Source organism: Phasianus colchicus, chromosome Z, assembly GCF_987193195.1.
Source record: "Phasianus colchicus chromosome Z, bPhaCol1.hap1.1, whole genome shotgun sequence".
In the NCBI taxonomy this organism is placed as follows: Eukaryota; Metazoa; Chordata; class Aves; order Galliformes; family Phasianidae; genus Phasianus; species Phasianus colchicus.
This window is the reverse complement of record NC_143476.1, coordinates 3,664,112-3,689,479: the sequence shown is the minus strand read 5'-3', so window position 1 is coordinate 3,689,479 and position 25,368 is coordinate 3,664,112. Positions and strand designations below refer to the sequence as shown.

Below are 25,368 nucleotides of genomic sequence, written 5' to 3'. Positions count from 1 at the left end.
GGACAAACATAGAGTCATTATTCCAACCAAAGTCCATCTGGAGGTGAATCTGGTGAGTGACATAAAAGGCAACTGGAAAGACTTCTACAGGTACACAGGCAGGAATATGAAAACTAGGGAAAATAAGGGCTCAATGCTGAATGAAGAAGGAACCCTTTGCAGAACACTGAAAAGAATGAGGTATTCAGTGCCTTTCTTACCTCAGTCTTTCCTGGTAAGACTGGTCTTTAGGAATTCCTGACCCTTGAGAAAAGAGGGAAGGTCAGAAGCCAAATAAAGACCTATCCTGAGCAGAGGACAATCAGGTTAGGATGCATGTGAATAGGACGTGTGCCCAAGGAACTTGATGGAATGCACCTAGTGAAGGGAGCTGCTCATGGTAAGGCCTCTTAATTATCCTGGAAAAGTGGAGCAGGTTGCCCTGACATGTGTTGGCATCACTATGCAAATAATATGGCTATGATGGCTTTAGATACTCAAATGAACAAAGCCCTGAGCAACTTGGTCTGACCCCAAAGCTTGTCCTACGGTGGGACAGAGACTTCCTGAAGCCCCTTTCCAATCAGATTACTGAGAGGTAGTAGCATCTCATGGTCACTTGCTCTCCATAGTCACTGGCATCACCTGGATAAAGAAAGGCAGGCAGTTGCATGGCTTTCATGCTCTGCTTACCTACTTAGGTGTGGAATTTCCACCTATAGGCATCTTATCTTACAATAATCAGATATCATACAATATCTGATATTTTCTGTAATTTATTCAGCCTCTGTTCCATGAGCCTCTGTTCTCTGTCATTCCTATGTGATTTGTGCACTGTTAGTAGAGTCCTGAAAATTTCCCTTCCACCTACTTTCTAAGCTGTCCACAGTCTTTTTTAATCTTTATCCCACTTTATCTTATTCAAGTTCAATTCCTCAAAAAAAAAAAAAAAATCCATGTTTAAGCTCTAAGAAGTGATCCGTGTATTTCACAAGTGTCAAAGTAGCTCACTAATTTCCATATGAGCAGCTGACTGTTATTTCCATATGAGCAGCTATAGGAAACAAATTCTTCAGACACTTTGCTAGGGCTTTAGGCATTCATAGTTGTTAGAACAAAGAAGAGAATCCCAGTCTGGAAGCCAAGCTGTAAACTTGGCACACAAATGGTATTAAGGAGATGAGCTTTAAAAGCCATATGCCTCAAAACTAAATACTGCAAGCATGGATTGTAAGACCTGTAAGACGTTATGAAGCACTGTATAGTTTCTAGCTTTTAAAAAGGACACATGCAACATCACACTCCAAAAATAGTTTTGCTCATCTAGAAATAAGATGATTTGTAAGTAGTCAATAAATAGACAGTATTCAAATATTCCTATAAATGAAAAGGGTTAATTTTATCACTTTGAAAAAGGGTATAATTATACCCTTTGTTTTAAATTTTAAATATATTATGTACCTATATTTTTAATATATAGTACTTAACAACAGTGCTTGTATAAAGCTGGATTTTTTAGTAGGAACATAATTCTGAAAGAAAATTAGAGAAACATAGAAAATTACAGAAAAATAGGAAATATTTCAGTAGCAATTAGTGGCAATGCAGAATGCCTATGGGGTCCAGGAAAATGTGACAATAATGCTGATCAATATATTACTTCAATAACAAGCTGAACCAGATACCTCTAACTAAAAGCCTTCACCAAGATGTTTTTGGTTTGGTTTGGATCAGTTCTGTTGTGTGAATTCCTTTCATCATATAGCTGTGTTGCCTGACCTGTACTTAGTGTAGGAATTCCAGCCTGCTGTGATTTTTGGTTTTGCTTTTGTCTTTGCTTATTTGTTCACTGAGTGGAAAAATGTACACTCACAGGAACTAATGAGATAATTTGTAAACCTGCCAGCAAAAGACATCAGAATTAATCTAGTGGTGGTCTGGTAAAAGAGGAGAAGATAATCTCACATGAAACTTCCACATTTGCTCTGCCTATTTCCTCCTTTATGCCTCTTTGCCTGTAGCACTATGCAGTGTGTAAACTCTGAAGCACGTGTGGTATTCCATCTCCAGCACTCCTATTCTTTGCATGAGTGTCTGCTTCAGAGCAGAGAGACTTTAGGAGACTTCTCAAGGATACAGCTGATCCAAAACCCACAGGGGCGATACGATTCTTAGCAACAATAGCTACTCTATGAAATTGAGGTGAATGGGATGCTTGGATAGCTACTGTCTTATTTGTATTATGAGTTACCAGAAAATTAATGGCCTGTTATGATTAAGAGCAATCTACATCATTACTCTGTTAATTGGCACACCTTACTGGTATCTGCAGGGTTCCACACTGGATGATTCATCGGTGTGCACAACGACAGGCCTTCGGGATGGTAAGAGTTTTTTGCCTTGCACTGTTTGCAGGGCCCAGAGATGAGTGACCTTTGTTTCATCTTTTCTCGGGTCCTTCGTGTCTCGTGGTACAGCCATCATCTTTTCTAAAAAAAACAGAGAAAAACGAATATTTAGGAATCCTTACAGATACTGTACAGATGGCTGGTTTAGTGACAGCTGTTAGAAGAGACTTTAAGCCACTAGTTCTATGCCATGTTGTCATTTTCTCAATTCCTTGAAGACCGACAAAATAATAAAGATGAAAAAGAAAAATATTAATCATTAGGATTTAAAGAGAATCTTCACAACTGGCTTACACGATAGAGAGGAGAAAGCCTTGTAGGGAATAGGGCAGGAGAAGCCCATGGCATCATGCATACATATTACGTATGGATTACATAAATCCATTGACAGTAAGACAAAACATGGCTTAAACTGAAGTACAGAAGAATCCTAGCAGACATGAGGAAGAATAAACAGAGCTAATTAAACAATGAGATGTTTGTTGAACCAACAGTACAGGATCTACGTCATCTGAGAGTTTCAATAACAAGTTAGACAGTGGTAAAGAATGATATACCTCTGTGGTTGATCCTGTCTTTCTAGGCACTGATGGAGTAGATGGTATCTTAAGGCATATCCTGACATTTCATACTTCATAATATGTATCTTCAGCTTTAAGTACTGGAAGCATCTGAGCTCTTTTTAACAGAATGGACTCCTCTCGAACATTTGTGAGCTGATGAAAAGTACCTTATGAACTTTTTCCCCAAGAAAAGTTATTTAATTAATGTTGCATTACTGCATATTGTTATTTTGCTTTATTTTAACCAACATTTTGGTTTTCAAGGGTTGGGTTCCTTCCACGTGAGGACTCATTCCCCAGTAAGTAGTAAAGCTCCTAGAAAACTTTCTGTGTAAAATTCTGACAGTAAAAAGCAACCTGATGTAGGAACCTGCGTGAACATTTACATCTGAGATGTCACTGATAAGAAAGATTTAGAGACCTTGGAAGTTATATTTTTTGCCACAAAGATTTCAGCGAGGCCAGTGGCAATATAAGTTACTACCATATCATCCAGATGATTAAATGCCACTTAAATGTTTTAAGGACAAGGAATAGTTCTGCTGCTTTATCTATTCTGTTCATTATCCTTCTCCTTAGCTCGTAAAGCAATTGGATAACAATTTCATTTGTATGACAGTGATAATTGTCCAGCAGGAACAAGCCTGAGACCATCAATTCATTTCCCAAAAGCCATCCATTACTTAATCACAGCACGTTTAACACTGGGATTCAGGTGAGTCACATATATTAACCATGTTATGCTTTCCTAATTGGAGACTTTAGTAGATAGTGTTTACATTAAATGTACATGAAATTCTGTTAATGAGTTTCTGATTCTTCCTCATGTTTGATACTTATACAAACACTTTAAACGTGGGCAAATATTGCACAATGATATCTGTATGTCTGTAAATTCTCCTTCAACACATTGTTCATGTTCTTTTCATGTAAATTTGAAAGCACACTCTATGGCAGTTTGTAAGCAGAAAAAAAATTAAGATAGGACTACTTCTATTCTCTGAACATAGATTTGTGAACAGAAAGTTATACCAATGTACTCACATTTATAGTGAAAGCCATTTGTGGGATTAATGAATCTCTGAACCAAGGAAAAGATATCACACAGGTGATTTGGATTATTACACATTACAAATTAACAGAAAGGCTGACAGTCATAGTAATTAACTCAAAAGCAACTCACAGATCGAGCATACACTGTGGCAAAGCCCACTTCCAGATGATTCATAAATAGAAGAGAGCAAACTGATGAATCATTGTCCTGTGAAAAAAAGTTTGCCAAAGTCTCTTACTGTACTTCTTTTCAGCTCCATCATTCCCTTGCATCTCTATTCCCCTTTCTTCACAGCAAGGACCTCGGTTATCTCCAGTGCGTGGACCTGCAAGGAGGTACTCTTGGCTGTAGCTTAAATGCAGCTCATCTATGATAAATGAGAAAGAGTAAAGCTAAAAAGAAGCCTAAAGCTTGTGGTTATACTAACTTTGATGAGAACAGAGTATGGATGAAAGGTGATTGTGTGAAGGTCAGCAATTTCTGCAAAAGGAAAAGACAAAAACCATGAAAGACAGCACACCAGTATTGAGAAATCAGCCGTACAGAGTGATCAAAGGGAATGAGGGGAAATTGAGCATGAGACATATTTGTGACACACTGCAATATAACCAACAGAATGTATTACAAATTAAAAAGTCATTAATTTGAATCAAATATAGAAATTGACAATCATACAGTAAGAGAAGCATAAAAGGTCTCAAAAAATCACATATGTAAAGCAGTTTATGTAAAACAACTAAAAAGATGTAGAAGAAAAGAATACTACAGTAAAATACCTGTTCGTCTTTTCAAGAAAGTACAACAGTCACATTAAAATCTTCTAAAGTGAAAAAGATGACGTTGCTAAAGAGTGAATCCTTCAAAGATGTATTCATGTACATGAACAGTCCCACTTTAACACATGGAAACACTTACGTGAGTAAAACTCTCAGCAAATGTTTCAGGACAACTTTGTGTCTTCTAACTTCCCATTTTTTCTTACATCTATTCATTTACCTCCATCAGCATTAGCAGCAGTATTAATATTGGTTGATGTGCTGTAGTATCATTTACTCACAATTTCCATGTACTTCTATGGACAGCAGAGGAGTTACTGAACTCAGGTAGTCCCTAAGAGAATGCCCAGATCTTCCAGGAAGATCTTCCAGGTTGTGGATGCCCCATCCCTGGAGGTGTTCAAGGCCAGGTTGGATGGGGCCCTGGGCAGCCTGGTCTAGTACTAAATTTGGAGGAGGGTGGCCCTGCCCGTGGCATGAGGGTTGGAGCTTCATGATCCTTGAGGCCCCTTCCAACCCAGGCCAGTCTATGATTCCATATTCTGTGATTCCAAGCCATGGTAGCATAAGCTGCTTTTCAGGGACAAATAGAAGGCCAGCTGTCTGCTCAGTTCCACCATTCTTCCCACAAAAACTGCATACCCAAACTGACTGCTAGCAGACAGTCAGACATCATATATTCACCATTTTTTCGCTACTGAAATAGAGGTTCAGTGTGATCCCTGTTGAGCAGACAGCCAGGTGAGCTTTCTGACTGCCTCTCACCACTCATACCATGAAGCAGAGTTACACAAAGAAAATACTGCTGCCAACATCCTAAATACACCTGCAATTTGGGGCATCATCACATCCACTCTTACAGACAACACCCCCCAACTCCTTTTCACCTTTTCCCAGCAGATTCTCTTAGTACTTTTGCCCCAGTGTTTCCCTTGTGGAGGATTCTTACCCCACTAGTCTTGACAGAGAGTGGAAAAAATGTGATGAAGCAAGCATACTCACAGCGTTTGGTAGAAATCCATGGTGCTTTAGTCTGTAGGGGTAAAAATCAATGATGCTTTTTCACTTAGCAGAGGCATCTCACATGTGATATATGCAAATTTTTGGCTCAGTGTATGTGATCTGAACACTAAACTCTTCATTTCTTTCTCCTTTTCTCCACTGCATTACATTTAATTTTTCCTTAACTGAGCAACATTGTGCAGTTGCAGTTATTACAACTGTTCTCAGTCTAGATTTACCTTTGGAGGTCAATACTAATTATTCTCCATACATCCCCCATTTCAGAACTGCAAGCAGCTTTCATGTCTTCTCTATAGTTTTTCAGTTACTCCAGAAAAAGGTATTAACTCACCCTACAAATCTTGCTATGGGGCTGCTCTGCCATTCATACAAAGAAAACTATCTTTCTTCTCTGCAGAGTACAATGAATTTTTCATCTTCTCACCTAACAATTATATCTCTCAAAGAATAAAAGTAAATACAAAATTAGCGAGGATTCAGTAACAGTAGGTCAGCTATAAATACTCGTAAATGGGAAACATATAGTGAACATCTTTGGAATTACAACAGTACAGCATTCTGATTTTAGGAAAGTTACAATTAAGCTCCACTTCCATACAACCAGCTCTATATTACAAACTCAACAAAAACGTATGGTGGAGCAGAAGTCCTACTCAGTGCACCTCGTGCCTTTTACCCAGTTATTGAGATACAGCACTGTCACAGTTCTGGCCTGGTTCAACCTGGTTCCTTGACTAAATGGCACAGGGGGACCCTGTGATGGGTCTAAAAACAAAACAGCAGCAACGAGCTAAGGGAGAAAATTAATTCACTAAGTATTAGAGCACAATGTGAGAGAATGCAATAGAACACAATACGATTGGAATTGTAGCTAATACATTAAATAATCAAGAGACAGGCCTTACTCTAATGTTAAAGGTGAGACAGCTAGGGAGCATACACTGCAGAGCCAAGCAGAAAAAGAAGTCTCATGACTCCCAGTTTTCTCTTTCCCTTTAAACAGAAAATGGAAATGGAACAGTGAAGTATTCTGGGAGATACAGTTCATTCTTTCTCTTCTCTGAAATGTACCTGGAACTATCAACAGTCCATGGAACTGAAGCCTTAACTCTTTAACTCCCCGTGCATTACCTGATGTTATGATGTGGAATACCAATAGCAGAAATCTTGAAACCACAACAAGTATGCCAGAAGACAACATCAGGGCCAACATTGTCTATCTTCATTAATGACCTGAACGTCTGGACAAAGTGCACTCTCATCAAGTTTGTAGATGGTACAACATTGCTGCTGAGGCACTAGTTGAGTGTGCTGCCATTCAAAGGGAGCTGGATTGGCTGCAGTATTAGGCTGAAAAGAATCATGTGATATTCAACAAGAAGAAATGCAGTCCTGTGTCTGTCAAGGAATGACTCCCCAGTACATAACGACAGGATGAGGAGAAGAACTACAGAAAGGAATCTGGGTTCTGCAGGACAAAAAGCTGACCACAAGCCAACACTGTGCCTTCACAGCAGAGGAGGTCAGCGACCTCCAGAGTCACGTTAGGCAAGGCATTGACAGCAGGTCAGCAGAGGAATTCCCTCTCCTGAACTCAGTTCTGGTGCGATACATCTGGAGCTCTGGGCTTCCTGGTGTGAGACAGGAAGCTACTGCAGCAGGTGCAGTGAAGGGGCACAAAAATAACAAAGGAAGAGGATAATGTGACATGAAGAGAAGCTGAAAGAACTGAGACTGTTCAGCCTGGAAAAGAAGAGGCGTAGGGGGATCTTGTTGATGATATAAATTCTTGATAGGAAGGAATGATGAAGAGGGAGCCAGATTCTGTCCAGTGACAGGATAACAAGTGATGAACACAAAGTGAACACCTGTGAAAGTCTGTATAAATAGGAAAAACAAAACAAAAAAGCAATAGTTTTACTCCAGGAGAAGTCAAACACCGGAACAGATTGCCCAGAGAGGTGATGGAATTTCTGGAGATGCTCAAGCCCAACTGGACACGTCTGCGAGCAACACCCTGCCTGAGCAAGCAGTGGACTAGAACATCTCCAAAGGTGCCCTTCCAGAATCTGTGATTCCAATTGAAATTCTCTGAAATTACTCTTCTTGTACCTTTGGGTGCTCCCAGATGAAATCATTAGGAATCACACAACTTCTTTCCCTAATCGGATATAAGAATCTAACACCTAGAGAGCTGTATTTTTCAAGACTGTCGTGTTGTAAGCATTTACACAGCTTCATTTTTCATGTGAAGCTATATTCATTCAATCGGGAGTTTACTTAAGTAGTTTAGACCACACTTCAGAACTTCATCACATCAGTGGTTCCACCCTCACTCTAAAGGTAATGCTGCTTTTCCTGAATACTCTCTGATTTGGCCCTGAGAGCTCACAAGCTACACCTGCTCACTAACTGAAGATACAGCAGCTAAAATTATTTCCTGACTTGTTCCCTTGCTTCAGCCCAAGACATTTCCAAACCAAACCCTCCAGGTGGGCTGAGAGGGTATGGTCTATCTCCTCTGGTTCCTGACTATTGAGTCCCACCACGTCAGAAAGTACAGCACGTCAAAAAGTCTGTGCAGTGCTCAAAAGTGAGATGGAGAGAAGCTAGGTTGGCACGATGAGATATTCTGCACAGCCCTTACTAAGCTGATGCTCAGATAAATCCCTGCTGTCTAGTGTAAACTCCTTTACCTTTTACCTCCAGTTACCTCATCTAATGATCCTCTAGTAAGATGACGTATATCCATTATGCCCTATCCCCCATTCTTCAGGTGCCCTCTGTGCTCTGTCTGAAGTCAACTCAGGCTCTGCAGGTGGCAGTATGTCCTACCTGTTGCTAAGTCCACACGTTCTCCTTTCCCTACCATGACACTGCTACCCAAAGCTTGCACAGTCTTAGAAGAAAAACAAAAGGACAAAAATGTTCTCCAGAAAATAAGTCCCCTTCTGTTAGCCTGGGCTCATGTAAGGGCCAGTCACTGAAGGAAGTTGTCGTAGCTTGGCCAGGTTTGGTGATAGGGAGCTAAGGGATCTATGGACTGGGAAGACAAAAGGGTGGGGGAAGAGGCAAGAAAACCAGCAGCAGTGAACTAAGGGAAAATCTTAATTTACAAAATATAGTGGCACAATGTGAGATAATAGAATACAATGGGATTTGGAGTTAATAACTCAAATAAAACAGGAGAGAGTTTACAAAACTGCATTGCTTACTCTAATGCTATAGGAGAGGCAGCCAGGAGCACAGAGAGCAAAGAGAGGCAGTCTTGAGACTCCGCCAGTTTTATCTTTTTGTTCGAATGGAAATGGAACAATGAAGTCTTCTGGGAGTTGTAGCTCACTCTTTTCTTCTGAGACCAGGAAACCAGAAATGCTGACAAGCCACTGAGCCGCAGTACTAACCCTTTAATTCCCAGTACAGTGTGATGTTATGATGTGGAATGATTTTTGGTCAGTATAAGACCACAACAAGAGAGTATCTCTTGGAACTAGGCTGCTTCCTGGGAAGGAGTGCTGTGTGGCCATAGAGCCCCTTCACCAGCTGGGGGAGCACAATTTTTCTTGCTCTGATTACTGGTCTACCTGTGAATACTTTGCCTGGTATCTCCAAGAATCTGTCAGAAGCAATTTTGCTTCTTTGTGAGCAGGGCACCTACATTACCTTTATGTTGTGTGTTCAGACAGTGCTAGTCTGCAGCCATGCGCAAAGCCCTACGAAATCATTAGGGAAAAACTTGTGCCAAGACATCTGAAGGCACTTCTCCAGAAAATACAGGTGGGCAAAACACTGTGCACCTTCTCTCTGCCTTTGATCTCTTACTCTGATTCCCTGAGAAGGAAAGTGCAGAGGCTGGAAGGGAACCACAGGGCACTTCGACAGCCCGTCCACCAGTAGGGATGCATGCGGGACCGTGGCTATGCAACATGCCCACAGAGCCACTTGTCTTCAGCTCTGACAGCTACCTGCAAGTCTTGGACTTCAGTGACTCTGAATAGGGTGCTCACTCTTAACTACTGATACACTACAAAACATTTCAGATAGTTACATTTAGTACTGTTGGAGCAAAGGTTTACTCTAGCTTGAATACATGGAAAACAGAATTTGCTTCTAAGGCCTCCAAGGGTAGACATAATGACTGCAATAAAATAAATCAGTGATCTACATTTGCTGCTGTTTTCCATCCCAAACATTTCACTGTCGGAGGATAATCAGCTGAGACTACAGATGAGCCTTTAAGAAATTAGCTTAGGAGTTACTGTGCTGTGATCAAGTTACAGAACAACAAGAGGCTCTAATACTTGGATTCAAAGTGCATCAAATTGCTATTCAGTGTGAAGAATGATCATTTAATAAACCAACCTACTTGCCTTTCATCTGTCTTCACCACTTTCACCACAAGACTTACAGAAATGTCATTAGAAATTGACAGGCATCTCAGTTCATACACAGCCTCCTTCTGTAAGATAACAAATACTTAATTGCCACCCAGGGAGTAGGGATATATTTAAGTTTCCCCCACAGCCTTATGGAGTTTGCATCCAGGTCACCTACATTCCTATAGAGCATGCGAAGCACAAGGAACAGATGTAAAAGTATATACACACACTCAATTCACACCTCTCTACTTCTGTTCATTTTTTTCTCATGTGAACAAATGAAGAACCCATCTGGAGATCAAGGGGAAAACAAACAAACAAAAACTGCACATAAATAGAAGGCATTCCTGGAGCCTGTATGGATTGTAAGCCTCTGTAGCTACTTCTACTATAAACAGTAATTGAATAAATTGTTGATGCGGTTTTCAGACTAAGAATTAGAGCCACATTTAACTCTCTTTCAGGCAAAGTCCCTGATCACGAGGCTTTCAGCTCTGCTCTTGTTGATGTTTCCTCACTGAGGAGCAGGAGGCAACTCTATGCTGAGCAGCTCATCAGCAGGATCTGTCTGGGATGGAAGACCCTTTCCCAGTCCTGGGCCTGTTTGTAGCTGAATCTTATTTCTCCTCTCCAAAGTCTCAAGACAATACTGAATCCTGTGCTCCTGCACTGCCCTATACTGGTCAAGTGCTCTCATCACCTTATCCAACAGCATGGCCTTAAAAGTGCACAGTGTACTAAGGACAAGATAAGTAGAGCCATCTATATTGCTATATAAAAAGACGGGAATTTTAAGAAATACATACATCCATCTGGTACTGACGATCCATTATTTTGCTATGCCCTCAGTGCTCCACACAGTTCTGCTGGATTTTCTTCATCTTGTAATGAACAACCCACCTGTTGACTCAAGACCAGAGAAATTTATTGGCAAGGACTGGGAACCAAAAAAATCCATTTTTGACTAGCTATCTCTATAATATTATAGGGATGTTTTAAATTCTTGCTGTAACAGAGTGACTGAGTTACTGACCATTTTCTACTACCTGAGCATCTCCAAATATACTGCTATGCACACACAAGCATAAACAGAGATTATGCCAACCTCTTATTTAAATAAACTTGAATATAGGAACTCAAGAAAAATAATTTATGATTAGAGAAATGTGGAATTGTAAGTATTTACAGACTCCTTCTCTAGCTTACTTTTAGAACAGAAATTCTTAATGATGTTTTCATGATGTCCATTCTTACTTCTTGACTTCCATTTTGCCTTCTTGCTTTAAAGAAAACAAACGATAAAAATATATTATTAAGTGATTAGTTCTCTGCTTAGATGCCTCTGCTTGCAAGTTGTTCTCCTGCAGGATTTCTCTTTACTCCACAATGCTACAGTTTGCCAGGTTTTCGTGTTTGCCCTAGATAATTCCCAACTGCAGTGAACACATGCTAGAAAACCTTAGTTATACTGTACAATCAATGAATACACAGACATTATAATTACGAAACACAAGAGAGTTTGGCTAATACAAGAGAGTTTGGCTAAGCAGATTATTACATACACCAAAGAAAGAATGGATGCTTACGCTTACCTGGGCTTGCTGTAAAACCCCAAAGAAGGGATCTCCAGAAAAAGATCCTTCCCCACTGGTAGTCAGCTCTTAAATGGGCCTAGGAGAGGTGCAGCCAGGCTCCACTCCTTCCAGCAGCACAGCTGAGTTGCCTTCACCTGTGCTCCCAGGGCTGACTCATTGCTCGCCTCAGGTGATCAATCAGAGGTTCAGGCCATTCTTCCCATACATATATACACCATAAAAATCAAACTACAGCTTCAGAAATACATGTAAGCACACTGCTTACACATCCTTGCTTCTTGGCCAGGATGCTGGGTTTTACCCAACCTGAGCTATTGCTCCCCTCTACTCTGTCCTTGTGAGGCCCCATCTGGAGTACTACATCCCAGTACAGTAAGGATGTGGAGCTGCTGAAGCAGGTCCAGAGGTGGCCTTGGAGACGATGAGAGGGCTGGAGAACATTTCCTGTGAAGAAAGGCTGAGGGAGCTGGGCTTGTGTAGTTTGGAGAAGAGAAGGCTCTGGGCAGGCCTGATTGCAGCCTCCCAGTACTTGAAGGGAGCTTACAAGTTTTTACACAGTCTGCTAGCAATAGGACAGGGGGAAATGATTTTAAATTAAAAAGGGGGCAATTTAAGTTAGATGTTAGGAGGAAATGCTGTACCCAGGGGTTGGTGAGGCGCTGGCACAGCTGCCCAGAGAAGCTGTGGTGCCCCATCCCTGGAGGCGCTCGAGGCCAGGCTGGATGGGGCCCTGGGCAGCTGAGCTGGTGGGGGGCAGCCCTGCACATGGCAGGGGTTGGGGCTGGGGGGGCCTGTAAGGTCCTTTCCAATCTAAGCCATTATATGATTCTAGATCTTCCAAAGGTATGTGAAGGTTGACATATTTTTGCACCTTTTTAATCACTATAAATTAAACTATTTCACAATGTTAGATTAAGGATGATACTTACTACAATGGTTATGCAAGAAGTGCAGATATGAGATCAGCCAGGGGCTTTTATCCCTCACCAACTCTTGATTAAGGCAAATGCCAGGAAGTCCATGGAAAGCAGTGACTTCATAAGATGACAGCCAAAAGCTAGACCCTCAAATAGGAAGGATCTGCATAATTCCTTCAAAAGACACAACAGTCCAGCTGAAGTTTTGGCCCTGAAAGCATTGCCCCAGCAATCTTTGTATTCAGATCTGCAGCAGTGAATTATGGCTATATATTTTTATATATAGTTAAATTATTAAATTATAATTAATCAATTTAATTAAAAGTGATAGAATTTAGTGTGTTATCATGTACAAGTAAAAAATCCCAGTTGTTATATTCTTCCAGACAAATATTTTTCACATGCTTTGAACCATTAAAACAAGGACATCAGGGGTTCTAAGGACAGTAATAGCATACACTACTGAGGGATATTGAAGAAACTGTATAGGTTATTAAACCTTGTTCAAAGCATGCAATTAAACTTAGTGCTATTTTCTTTTCTACTCGGAACTTAATATTCAGATGAAAAACTAACTACCAAATCAAATTATTACATTTCTAGTATTTCTAATGAAGAAACAACTTTCTTTCAAACAACCAACACAGAAGACTGTTTTTATATATTATCACTCTGAGTTACATTATCCAGTTAAAAATACCCCAGATGTAAGGGAATCTATTCCTTTGAGCACAGAAAATAGGCAGTTATAACAATTCAAACAACAAAATGTTCCCTCATGTTACATAAGAAGACTTGAGAAACCAGCAGACCATCTGGCCAAAAAAAAAAAAGTGTACTCTACTAACTGTGAACTTGTGGAGGCTTTTTTTCTTAGCATAAAGCCAGCCAGCATTCCTTTACCCATTAACTATTTTGAACATGCACTGGAAATCAAGGGCTGGCACTGAAGATAAACATGTCATTTTTCTACAAGGGAGACATTACAAAGAAGTTGTTCTTACGTGGTAAATAATAGAAACTCACAGAAGAGCAGGATGAAATAGTGCAGTTCTTCCAGTACTTGGCTGTACAGCTGAATACGGACATCAATCTGCCAATCTTCTTTTAACTTCTGAAGAAAACACAATGGCTCAGCTGTGAAAAGTTTCCTGACTATCAAGTAACTGGAAGGGAAAAAAAAACAACAATGAAGACTGATAATGCTCTGTTTTACCTAACATAGTAATTATAACCTCATATGCTGTTTTATTCCCTCACAATTACTTGGCCCTGTGCAAATGTTTTCAATATATTGATATTACAGTGAAAAACAAGTAGATAAAACAAGGTTTTACCAACACACCTCTTTTAGAAGCCCTATTTATTAGTGTGCCATTTTCAAATTTAGTGATAACATTTTAAGCTAGGAAGAGAGTCATTATCATGCTAATATCTATTAATCATTGTAATTATGAAAAAACAATTAGATACATGTTGCATCACCTGACTGAATATCCCTATGCTGCATCTGTAGTTTACATCTACTGACTTTCTGATTAGCAAAAATAAACCAAATCAAGTAAGACCTCTCATCTGTGGCTTGGTTTCCAAATTATATTCAACACCTAGCACGTACATCTTCTGTTACTGCAGGTCTGTATTTGTGCTGTCTATTTTCATGTCACATCACCAAAACCTTTTTTCCTTGAGCCTGTTTTTTTAAGTGTTAAAGAAGAAGCCTCAGTTAGATGGAGAGCCAGCTCCAGGCACAAGAGATGTACCAGCAGAACCAGAGATACTAGGGTAGCAAAGTACAGGACCCAAACCTCCAGAGCACTGAATTCAGGCCATGCAGCACGCACACAAATGCTGAACAACCGAGTCAAATACTTAGTTTTTAATGACAGTAAATCTTCATGTAGGTGTTCTTCAAGGTACTGTGACACTCGTTTCAAAACTGACTTGTTTCTACCTAATTCAACTCTGTGGCTATTTGTCATTCTGGTTGTCACACTGCTGCAGCACTCTAGTCACAGGCCATAACCTCAGTGACTAAGGACTGAACAAACAGGACACAAAGCTGCCAGGTGGCCTAGAGAAAATGAGTTTACCTCTAGTCACAGCTAAATAGAGTGGATTGCTGAATGTTTGGAAGAGAGCACCAAAGAGAGAAAACCAAGTTTTAATCTGCTTCTCTGTCTCAGAATTTGGAAATTACTTAGTTTTCTGACAAAATTATCCACAGACAGTGTGGATAGAGACAAAAAATTTATCCAAAACCCATAGGAAGTTAAAGAATTGTCTGGTTCCTACCCCTCTCCCCCCAAAATGAAACTGGAAAAAAAAAAAATTGGAGAATAATGAGAGAAGCTCAGAGAGGATACAGTCCCTGAGGAAGGGCAAGAATTCAGTAAGAAAAGCCTGGTTAAATGTGAGGCAGGTGTCTGATAATTTGCAAAAGATAAGCATACTGATGTGGATCTGAGATTCAGCTGCAGTCATCAAAGGCTTTAGTGAGAGAAATTCTAGAGAGATGTCAAGGATGGATTGTTGCCATGATGAAATCAGAGGAGAGTTCAGAATACCAATAAGTTTAGGAATGGAATGCCTGGAAAGAAGTTAGAGGAGTGGGGGGAGGGAGGGGTCACAGGTGGGTTTCCTTTGTGTAGGAAACAAAGAAACTGAGTGCAAGAAAAGCATCGGAAGACACTAGAAGATTACATGGAAACAAAATAGAGAAAAGCAAATGAGATGTTTGTATTAGTGACAGGAGGAAAGGAAGAGTAAGTGCCAAGAGACAGAAATCAACGCCAAGAGAGTGTGTAGAGTGCCTTTTACCATAGAATCCTTAGGGTTGGAACAGACCTTTAGAAGTCATCTAGTCCAACTCCTCTGCAATGAACAGGGACATTTACATCTACATCAGGTTCCCCATGGTTTAATCCAGCACACTGCCTTGAAAGTCACTAGGGACACAGCATCCACCACATCTCTGGGCAATCTGTTCCACTGCCTTACCACCCTTACTGTAAAAAAACTTTTTCCTAATATCTAACCTAAATCCATCCTTTTTAAGCTTGAAACCATTTCCCCTGGTCCTATCACAACAGACCCTGATACAGAGTCTATCACCTTTGTTCCTGTAGCTCCCACTGAGATACTGAAATGCCACAATCACCTCAGAGCCTTCTCTTCTCCAGGCCGAGCAGCCCCAGCTCTTTCAGCCTGTCCTCATAGGAGAGGTGCTTCACCCCTTGGATAATTTTTATGGCCCTCCACTCAATACAATCCAACGGGTCTACGTCTCTCCTGTACCGAGGGCTCCACATCTGGACACAGGACTCCAGGTAAGGTCTCACCAGTGCAAAGTAGAGAGGTGCAAGACCTCGCACTTGAATTTGGTGAGGCTCTGCGTGTCTTTCACCGACACAACCCGCAGTTTCCATCTCCACAAGCCGCCCGGTCTGCCGGCGCCCAGCAGCACCCGGGGCTCCGCAGCTGCGGCGTCAGCCTTCCGCCGGGCGCGGCCGCGGCCACTCGGCGCCTCCGGAGCTGCGGCCGCCGGGCCGTCAACGGGAGCCGCGCACTCACCGCTCGCCCGGCGGCGCCGACGGCCGCCCTCGCCGCGCGGTCCCGCGTCCGAGCGGCTCGCGGCTTCTCCTCGTTAAAGCGGCCCGGGCGATCCTCGCGCCCCGCCGCCTCCGCTCCGCCCCCGAGGCTTTTTCCAGGCGAGCCCCGGCGACGTCCCCGCCGCGTCGGCCGCTCTCGCGAGAGCCGCCCGGCCGAGAGCCGCGCGGCCGCTCCGTCGCCTCGGGGAGCCGTGAGTGAGGGAAGCGGCCGGAACCGCGCCGCGCCTCGCGGGCCGTCGCTGCGCTTCTGGCGGGAACGGCTCCGAAGCGGCGAACCTCGGCGGTCGAGGCGTCCGCACTTCGCGGTGATGCCGGAGGACGTGCCGCAGTGTGGGAAGTCTCCACATAACGCTCTGGGACGGTGTCTCGGATAAAGCAGACGTTCTTCGCAGTTGCGGTGGCGGCCTCCTGCAAGCAGGAGAGCCCGAGAAAGCAGGGTTCCATCTTTCATCCCCTCTGCCCGACGCTGCTCTCTTTCTGCCCCGCTTCCTCACAAATACAGGCAAACACAGGAAAAATGTATTTCTGCAGAGTTTAATGTCGCTACAGAAGAAGGCAGTACGTGACAAGTGGTTCATTTGTTCACATCTCACTCTTTCACTAACACTGCAAAATCCAGTGCTTTGTTTTCCAACTGCCGACTGCTCAACCCTGCCAAATACAGAAATGATACACCGATCTGTAACATGAAACTTGGCTGGCAGTTATCCTGGTCAGCTTTTATCATTTCCACGTAGACTTCATGGGTTTCCTCATTGCTGCAGGTTAATCGTAGGCCTTGTCAGCAATCTGTGTCAGTGGCCGTACGTTCAGGTGTTGTGATGACAGATAATGATGAATGCCCGTGATATCAGAGGTGACTGTTGGTGGTACGGCAGCAGAGGCTGAACCTTCCTACAAATACTCCATTACGTTTTGTTGTCGTGCCAGCAGATGGCAGCAGAGCTGCAGTTGCCATCGAAATCAACAGCAGGCATTACTTTTGGAGCGACCTACATCGGAGTGTCCAAGTATCCGTATGCACTTGTGTACAGCAGTGAAAAAGTCATGGAAAAAGCCCCCTGCAAGGAATGCGGGGAGCATTGCCTTTGCCAACCCCTGAACAAAAGACTGCAGTGTTTTTCTCAGTAATGTCCCAGACGTTTCCAATGGGAGAGAAGGAATCTGTGGGACTGACGGTGGGAAATTCAGCCTCTTTTTTCATCCCCAACAGAGCTGAAATCTGGGCGACCAAAATTACCATGAGGTATCTTGGCAATATAGAAGCCAGTATCCTACACTAGGGTAACCCGTGAGTTCTGCCAAAACCCCAAAGCATTGACTGCAAAATGCTACAGTGGAGGACTGGAAAAGTGGAGGAAATCTTGTTCCTGTGTCCTGGGAAACTCTAGCAGCTTTGTGCCATGGTGAGAGGCCCTTCCTCTAGTAAGATAAGGGCACACCAATTTTGCTGGAGAAGTAAGATCGTGCTTTCTTGGCAAGTAGAAGAAATACAGAAATAAATTTAAAAATTCCTCAGAAATATTTTTGGCTGAGACTTTTTCAGTCCACATCTTTAACCTTTTGGAACACTTTTAATTCTTCTATTTTTGGTGTTGTTGTTGTTTTGACATGGCTTTTTTTTTTTTTTTCATTCCCATTCAGCATTTTGGTCTCTTATCTACTTATCTGTTGGTAAAACGTGTGAGTGTTTCAAAAACATGTCTAAAGACAGAATTAGTTATGCCAAGGATGAATACACAGCAAGAAAGCTGGCTAAATTCCCAGCAGAATTAACTTTCTGTTTCTAATGATCAGTGAGAAATTAGCCGGTAACACATCTGAGGAGCTGCCAATCTGGGTTTGTCCAGCTAGCTCAGCACAGGTGATACCAGCAAGCAAGCAAGCAATGACATAAAAATACTCAGCATGAAGTGCCTTTTGCAAAGAGTTGCCAGAGCATTTCAGATCAGCACAGACTGTTGGGAAGTTTCTATCAGCGCTGTACTATTTCATCAAGGATTAATGTAAGTGCAGTGCCATCATTGCCCTCCGTTTACTGAAGGTGCCTCCACACATTCTGGTTGTTGGCAGACACTCAAAGATGTGGAAGGTTTGATAGGTAAAAGAGCAGCTCCCTCCTTTTCTGTGACAGCTCTTTGTTCCTTAAACATTTGTATGTGATGTGTTATACTTTTCAGACAGTCAAGAGAAAGTCAAAAGGGTTTTTTTTCATTTTCAGAATATAGAGGTTGTTGGTGGTTTTTTTTGCTGTTTTGTTTTGCTTTGTTTTATTTTCCCATAACTGAATGTCTTAAAGAAACGCAAATAGTTTGAAGACCATTCTTCCCAGAATACATCTTCCAGTTGAGAGGAATAACACTTCTTACTTAGCCTGGAGCTTGAAAGGATGGATAAGGGAACTGGCAGCTCTACACTTTCTTATTTAAAAAAAAACATACAGCTGAAAGGAATCATGTAGTACGTAATGCAGCTATCAATATATCTGGGTGCTTTTTTTTTTTTTTTTTTTTTTTTTTTGGTCATTTATTGATCTTTCTTGTATTTCAGATTGATCTAGCAATCCACCAGCTTTGCAGAATTATGCCTACCCCGCAAGCCAGAAATGCTTCAAACCCATCAGAAGACATCTGTAAATACCTTGGCACAGCCCTTCTCCAGATCAGCCCAGTGAGGGCTGAAATAACTCATGATTCCAGCTGACAACGTGCTGCTTTCTAACAGACGTTTTGCAGGAAGGGTTCTTTCCTTTGTCATTTGGCACAAACCTTTTCCTGCAGAGAATTAAAAATAAATTTCACTGCCGGAAAGATGTGGAGATCATCAACACTGCGTTGCCTCTTGCTCCCAAAACATGCTGACATGACTAAAAGGTCACAGCACTTCTATGGTACATTGCTTCATCAACACACTCACATTCAGACTCAACATAAAATGAAAGAAGTTTGTGTCATGGTTCCCCAGAGTGCAGAATTCTGTACTTAGCTGCTAAAAATGAATGTCTCACAGCTGAATCTTGGCAGAAATCCATCAGGGGAAGAAGGGCCTTGAGGCTGTGCAGCAATGAGGAGGGCTGAGTTCCTCTCCAGTGTTGTTTTCCAAGCCAGAGTCCAAACCAAGAGAGCTTGCAGCACTGGAGAATGAGCTACAAACGGCCATTTGAAGCATCTCTTCAAGCACTTCTCATCTGCCCAGAACAGAAGGCCACAATCAGTGTTAATTCTTTTTCAGGCAGCATGGGATTTCTGTCTGCCTTGGTATGCAGCAAAGACACTGGACTTTGGTTTTTAATGTCTCACAGTGATTTTCCAATAAGAAAACAAAGGAAGAAGAAGTATAAAGGCTCCTTGTGCTGCTGGTATGTAAATCACCCAAGCAATCACAACTGCAGATGAGAATGGTGAAAGCTCACTGCTGATGTACCGAAATCTTCATGTGCTATATCAAACCTGCAAGGAATGCAATGGACAAATGACAAGCTCACGTCTCTCTTCTGACAAGGTTTTGGCTGCAGTGACAGCCTTCTTTCTGAGTCAAATCTTACCATCCTCCCAGCAACAAGCTCTACCTGCTGAATGGCATATTGCTGGGAGCATCCTTCCACAATCCAGTAATGGTCGGAACAGAACTGTGAGCTTGATTTCTTGGAAAATCAGGCTGTGTCTGAATGTATTCCAGCACAGAGCAGGAGAAGAGACGGTACTGAGCAGCATGGCAGCAGGTAAACAAGGCATCGTGTGCACTTTAGAAAGTAAAGCTTTCCTGTGACGGAGAAGGGAGCAAGATGGGGGAAGATGGAGAGAATCAAAGACTGCGGCCCTTGGTGGGAAGGGAAAAGCTAACTTCAGTGTGGGACACAAGCAATAAGGACAGGATTTGGAGAGTTTTCTGCTTTCTATTGAGGTGTTCAGCACCTCACCACTCTTAGAATTTTTCTCCTAGTATCGGATCTGACTGTGTGGGTTCCAAATGCCCCAGGCAGAGGAAGAACTCAGTTTGGATTCCTCTCACATGTAGTAGAAGAGGGCAAAGGAAAGGCAATCTGCAGACACCATCTCCTCCAGCAATTTGTAAACCTAGCAGATCTGCCCCATGCTTTATTTATGAGTGAGTGCAATAGAACATTTGGCCTTGTGTCAGCTGGAGGAGCTGACTGCTGCACTCAATGGAAGATTTCAGTTTTTCCTTTCAGCCACAGAGATAAGCAATCATGTTTTAATTTCAGTCTGAGTCAGGACACACTGCATAGCAGAGTACTTGTATTTGTACTGTATTAATTGTGACTTTCAGAGTTACAGTTAAACAGCTTGGGCCCTGATGACTTCAGCTGTTGAAAATAATGCAGCCTAGTCACCTCCTGGGACGGTGACAGCAGTGGAAATGTGAAATTGCTGCCTTCCCTTTTCGTTTTCATGGTTTAGACTCTAAGGTTAGTGTTGCTAGCTAGGTTTGTCATGTTTCTAATGTGATTAGAAATGTAGCAGCAGAGCTCCAGATAGACACCAAAAGAAGTGAAGCTTCTATCTTCATGTGGGCTGGACTCTTAACTGTACGCTTTTTAATAAAGGAGATTATTTTGTATGCCAGCATTTTCTACAATAGAGATTAGTGTGTGTAATACTTTCCACGTATCATCTTTCCTCCTTTCTCACATGAGTTGCTCCCCTAAACAGGAAAGTTTGATAAGGGCAAACTAAGAGTTACCTGAAAGCTGCAATAACTGATAAGAACACATCAGCAGAACCAAAGCGTGATTTCTCTTCTGGAGGTTTTATTTGAAATGCAAGTATTCTGCTGTTCAGATAGAAATTCCTTAATGAATCTCTGCTGTCAAATCATATTAGTACAAAAACTGAGATGGTAATGTCTCAGATTTTTTTTCCTTTAAAAAGCCAAACGGCTGAGCTCAATACAAATACCTGTAAGTGACAGAGATTTAATATTTAAGCCAGCAGTTAGTGAAGAAATGCTTAAGCAATTCAAATTCCATTATTTTAAAGTTATTCTCTCTACTCCTAACTAGCCTATTGAAATTGGTACAATAAGATTTGCAATACTTTCAAGAGGCTTATTTTCTTTATCCTCCCATGTATTTATCACTTTATTATCATTTCAATAAAATACTGATATATTTTGAAGCCTTCATGGAGTGATGACATCAGTGGGCATTGGGCAACTGCTGTCATCTCCCTGTACTTGTGGAAGGCTTTTGACATGTTCCCACATTGCGTCCTTATCTCTGAGTTGGAGAGAGATGGATTTGAAGGCTGAATCATTCTGTGGGTAAATAATTGGTCTGATGGTCACAGCCAGAGGTTGTTATCACTGGTTCTGAGTCCGGGTGGAGGCCAGTCGTGAGTGGTGTCCCCTAAGGGTCCATCCTGGGACTGGTGCTCTTCAGCATTTTCATCAATGTCATAGGCAGTGGAAACAACACACGGAGGGTGGTGAGGCACTGGAACAGGTTGCCCAAGGAGGCTGTGGATGCCCCATCCCTGCAGGCATGCAAGGCCAGGCTGGATGTGGCTCTGGGCAGCCTGGGCTGCTGGTTGTGACTGCACACAGCAGGGGGGTTAAAACTACGTGATCATGGTGTCCTTTTCAACCCAGGCCATTGCAAGATTCTATGATTCCATGACACAAGTGTACCCTCAGCAAATTTGCTGATGATACCCAGTGAGGTGGTACAGCTGGCAGAGTAGAAGGGAGGGATGCGATCCAGAGGGACCTCCCGGCATGGAGTCCCCAGTCACTGAGACAGTGCCGGGCAGCGGTGCCCAGCAGCTGCTCCCTGGCAGGGGCTCTCCCTCAGCTGAGGTCATTCCCTGCTTGGAATTCCGCATGGAACCGGAACCCCAGAGCCGAGTGCATCACAGAACATGCTGCGTTTGGGGGCCTGCAGGGCTGCCCTGCGTGCTGCCTGGTCCCCAGCCATTCCCTGTGAGGTGACACTGCGCTGTGATGTCACAGTGGTACCTCGTGCGCCCTCGTGGCAGCGGTGGGAGCGGTGGCTCAGTCCGCTTGTGGGACCCGCAGGAAGCGGAACCAGAGAGAGCGTTGCGTCTACCTGGAGATTTCCTGCTGTCATGGAGCGGCTGAGAGCCCTTCGAGGTGAGTCCCTCCACCTCTCCGCACGCCGTGACGCCGCCCGAGCGCACGTGTGCCTCCAGAGTCAGTTCAGGCCGCGCCGGCAGCACCGTCCTCGCTCTGCTGAGCGCAGCTGCCCGCCGTGGTTTCCCCGGCACCCCAGCAAGGGGAAAGCTCCCTCCCCCGTCCCCGCCAACCGTGGGGCTGGAGGAGCGTTCCTCCCAGAGCCGGCCGGATGCTCGGCCCTGGCTCCGAGCGACACCGGCGGCAGCTGCTCCGCTCTTTGCTTCCAGGTCTCTTTGCCTGTGTGGGCTGCGTGCCCAGACGTACGCGTCGCAGGGAGAGAAGCAGGGTGCCGAGCCCTGTCCCTGTCTCCGCTGTGACTGTGCTGCAACAGCGCCTGCAAGACCGGGAGGTGAGCTGGGGACGTCCGGCCGTGAATCCTTGCCGTGGCGCAGTGCCGTGGTCCTGTGGGTGCCGGGCCGCGGCACCACACCGGCACGGTGATGGGTGGCAGTGGGCGGCTCCCCGAGAGCAAGGGCAAAGCAAAGCATGACTGGTCCCTGTCCCCAGGGTGATCGAGCACAGGTGTACCGCGAGCTGGAGGGCGCCCTGTGGGAAGACGACAGCCGCCCGCCGTGCGGAGTGGTGAACCGGCTGCTGGCAGAGGTGTCCCGGGACCTGACGGCAGCCCAGGTGAGGGGTTACAGCCAAAGGCAAAGGGAGCCGCTGCCCGTGCTGGTGTTGTGCTGGTGGACGGCGGTGGCTCAGCCCTTCCCGGGGTCTCAGGCAGTCTCCTGGACGGTGTGTCACCAGTGACTCCTTTTCAGGGTGTCAGGGACAACGTGAGGATGGCTGCCAGCAACGTCCTGGTGGCTCTGGCCCGGATGCATTTCAGCTTGGTGATGGCTGAGCTCCAGGGCCATCTGAAGGCCATCGGGGAGATACCCAAGGATTTTGTGCTCATCACCCTCAGCAAACTGTTCGGCATCTACGGTAGAGTGCTCTCAGCCACCCTACACCTTTGACAACTGGGGAAAGGGGTCTTTCCTCTCTGGGGGATGCAGGGCTTCGCCCCCTCCTCTGTTGCTGCCAGGGCTCTGACTGTGGACCTCTCCTTCCTCTCTGCAGCTCCACAGTGCATCCCCTTCACGTGGCTGATGCTGGCTGGCCTGCGCAGTGTGGTGGGCCAGGTGAGGAGCAGCCAGACCCTGCGCCTCGCTTGTGCTGGTGAGTGCTGGCTCCAGAGCAGGGGGCCTCGGGACAGCCCTTGCACCTCGCCCTGCTGCAGGCTCTCACAGGCTGCCTTTTCTCTCACTCTGTTTTAAAAATATATATATATATATTATTCATTATTTTTGTTTGTTTGTTTGTTTTCAGTTTTGAAACAGTGGCTGGATGGAGTGAAGTCTAACTTGTCCTCTGGATCCCAATGCCCCTGGCCTGCCATGGAGAAAGAGCAGATCTATGAGAACCTTCAGGAGCTGCTCTTCTCTGTGCTGAGGAACTGGCAGGACTGCCAGGAGGAGGAGGTGAGCCTTGCTGCGCCCCCAGCCCAGGGTGGCAGCAGGGCACCCATGTGGCAGCTCTGTCTGTGCCCAGTGGGCTGGCAGCTGAGCAGTGATGGGAGGGAGTGGGCTGGCTCTGCAAAGGGCCCCGAAGTGGCTCTGTGGCAGGGAGCAGCTGCATGTCACAGCATGTGGCAGGAAGGGCTGGGGATGAGGGTCTGGGGAAAACCTGCCTGCCCTCCAGAGCGAGCCCATCTCCTGCTGGGCGTGGGGGTGTGGGGAAGGGGAAGGGAAAGAGAAAGCCTTCTCTGTAGGAAGGGCAGACCTTCGGTCTTTGATGCCGGGCCTCTGCCATCCCTCTCCAGGACAAACAGGCCGTCCTCGGGGCCGTGGCTGCCATGCTGGATGTTCTCCTGCAAGAGGAGCTGCACCAAGAGCACGTCTGGGAGCAGCTCCTCTGGCTTGTGCACCCGTGTCAGGAGATCCAAGACACCTGCAGGGTGGCCAAGGTGAGACGTTGTGCAGGGCTCAGGGTGGACGTGGGGCCAGTGCAAGTGCCACGAGGGGTTGGGGGTGCAGGGAGGAGGTGGGGAGCCCTTGGAGAAAGGAGGAATGGGTGCCTGAGAGCCTGAGGAGCTCTGTGCTAGCAACTGGGGGGACCACATCCAGTTGCATCTGATGGGGGAGAAGAGGGCTGCTGGGTGGGAAATGCCTGCAAATGATGCCCAAACACAGCTTGTTTGAGAGCAGAGAGACTCTGTGCTGCTGGGAGGTGGGGGATAAACAAGAATGCCTGTGCAGGAGCTTCTCCCTGCGGAGAAACAGTTGGAAAACAATTTCTCCACTCCCAAGTTGCTAGATGTGGCTTCATCCCTTTCCTCCTCTCCTGGTCTCTTGCAGAGTCTCACTGTCTTCCTGGAGGCCTTAGAGGGCATTGAGTCTGTCATCCAGAAGGACAGGTTTCTGGACATCACGAGTGCCATGTTCTACCAGGTAAGGGGAGCCTATCCTTGTGCCCACAGCAGTTTCCCTTTTGGCTAAGTCTCAGGAGGACTGCAAAGGTCTGAGCCCCTGACTAATGCAGCTGAGCCTTGGCTCCTGCATGCTCATGGCTATTCCAGAGCCGTGCCTGTCCCCCCGGGGATGCTGTGAGGCAGGCTGGCTTTTATCTGCCTTTGCTCTTCCTGAGAGTGCCCAGGGAGACAAGAGCAGCAGCACAGTGTCTTGATTTTCTCATATGGACTTTGTTCCCACAGCTCTATGACAACACCAAGCAGCACAGCGAGGCTGATCGAGCGGAGCTGACCCACTGCATCATGCTGCAGGGTAAGGAGAGGAGCTTTGGCAATGCTTGGCGGTGCCCTGGCCAAAACCCCTCTCACAAACCTCAGGAATGGGCATGAGTTTCTTGCTAACATAGCGTGGGATTTCCTCCCTGCAGCCCGGATCTGCCCAGAAGAAATGGTTC

The 25,368-nt window shown here is 44.6% G+C and overlaps 2 long non-coding RNA genes across 3 annotated transcripts; both read right to left on the bottom strand.

Moving 5' to 3' along the window:
* Positions 1-1,490: 1,490 nt before the first annotated feature.
* On the bottom strand, positions 1,491-12,114 carry LOC149912254 (uncharacterized). 2 transcript variants are annotated; one of them, XR_016461952.1, is made up of 4 exons: positions 11,775-12,114; positions 10,989-11,082; positions 4,243-4,371; positions 1,491-2,468 (listed from the first exon to the last, which is right to left on the bottom strand). It is a non-coding gene; the product is annotated as an uncharacterized LOC149912254 (long non-coding RNA). The 2 variants fall into 2 exon arrangements; XR_016461951.1 differs by having other exon boundaries at positions 10,989-12,114.
* A 99-nt stretch (positions 12,115-12,213) lies between these two features.
* On the bottom strand, positions 12,214-17,173 carry LOC149912253 (uncharacterized). The gene is made up of 3 exons (XR_016461953.1): positions 16,268-17,173; positions 13,721-13,808; positions 12,214-12,868 (listed from the first exon to the last, which is right to left on the bottom strand). It is a non-coding gene; the product is annotated as an uncharacterized LOC149912253 (long non-coding RNA).
* Positions 17,174-25,368: the final 8,195 nt, after the last annotated feature.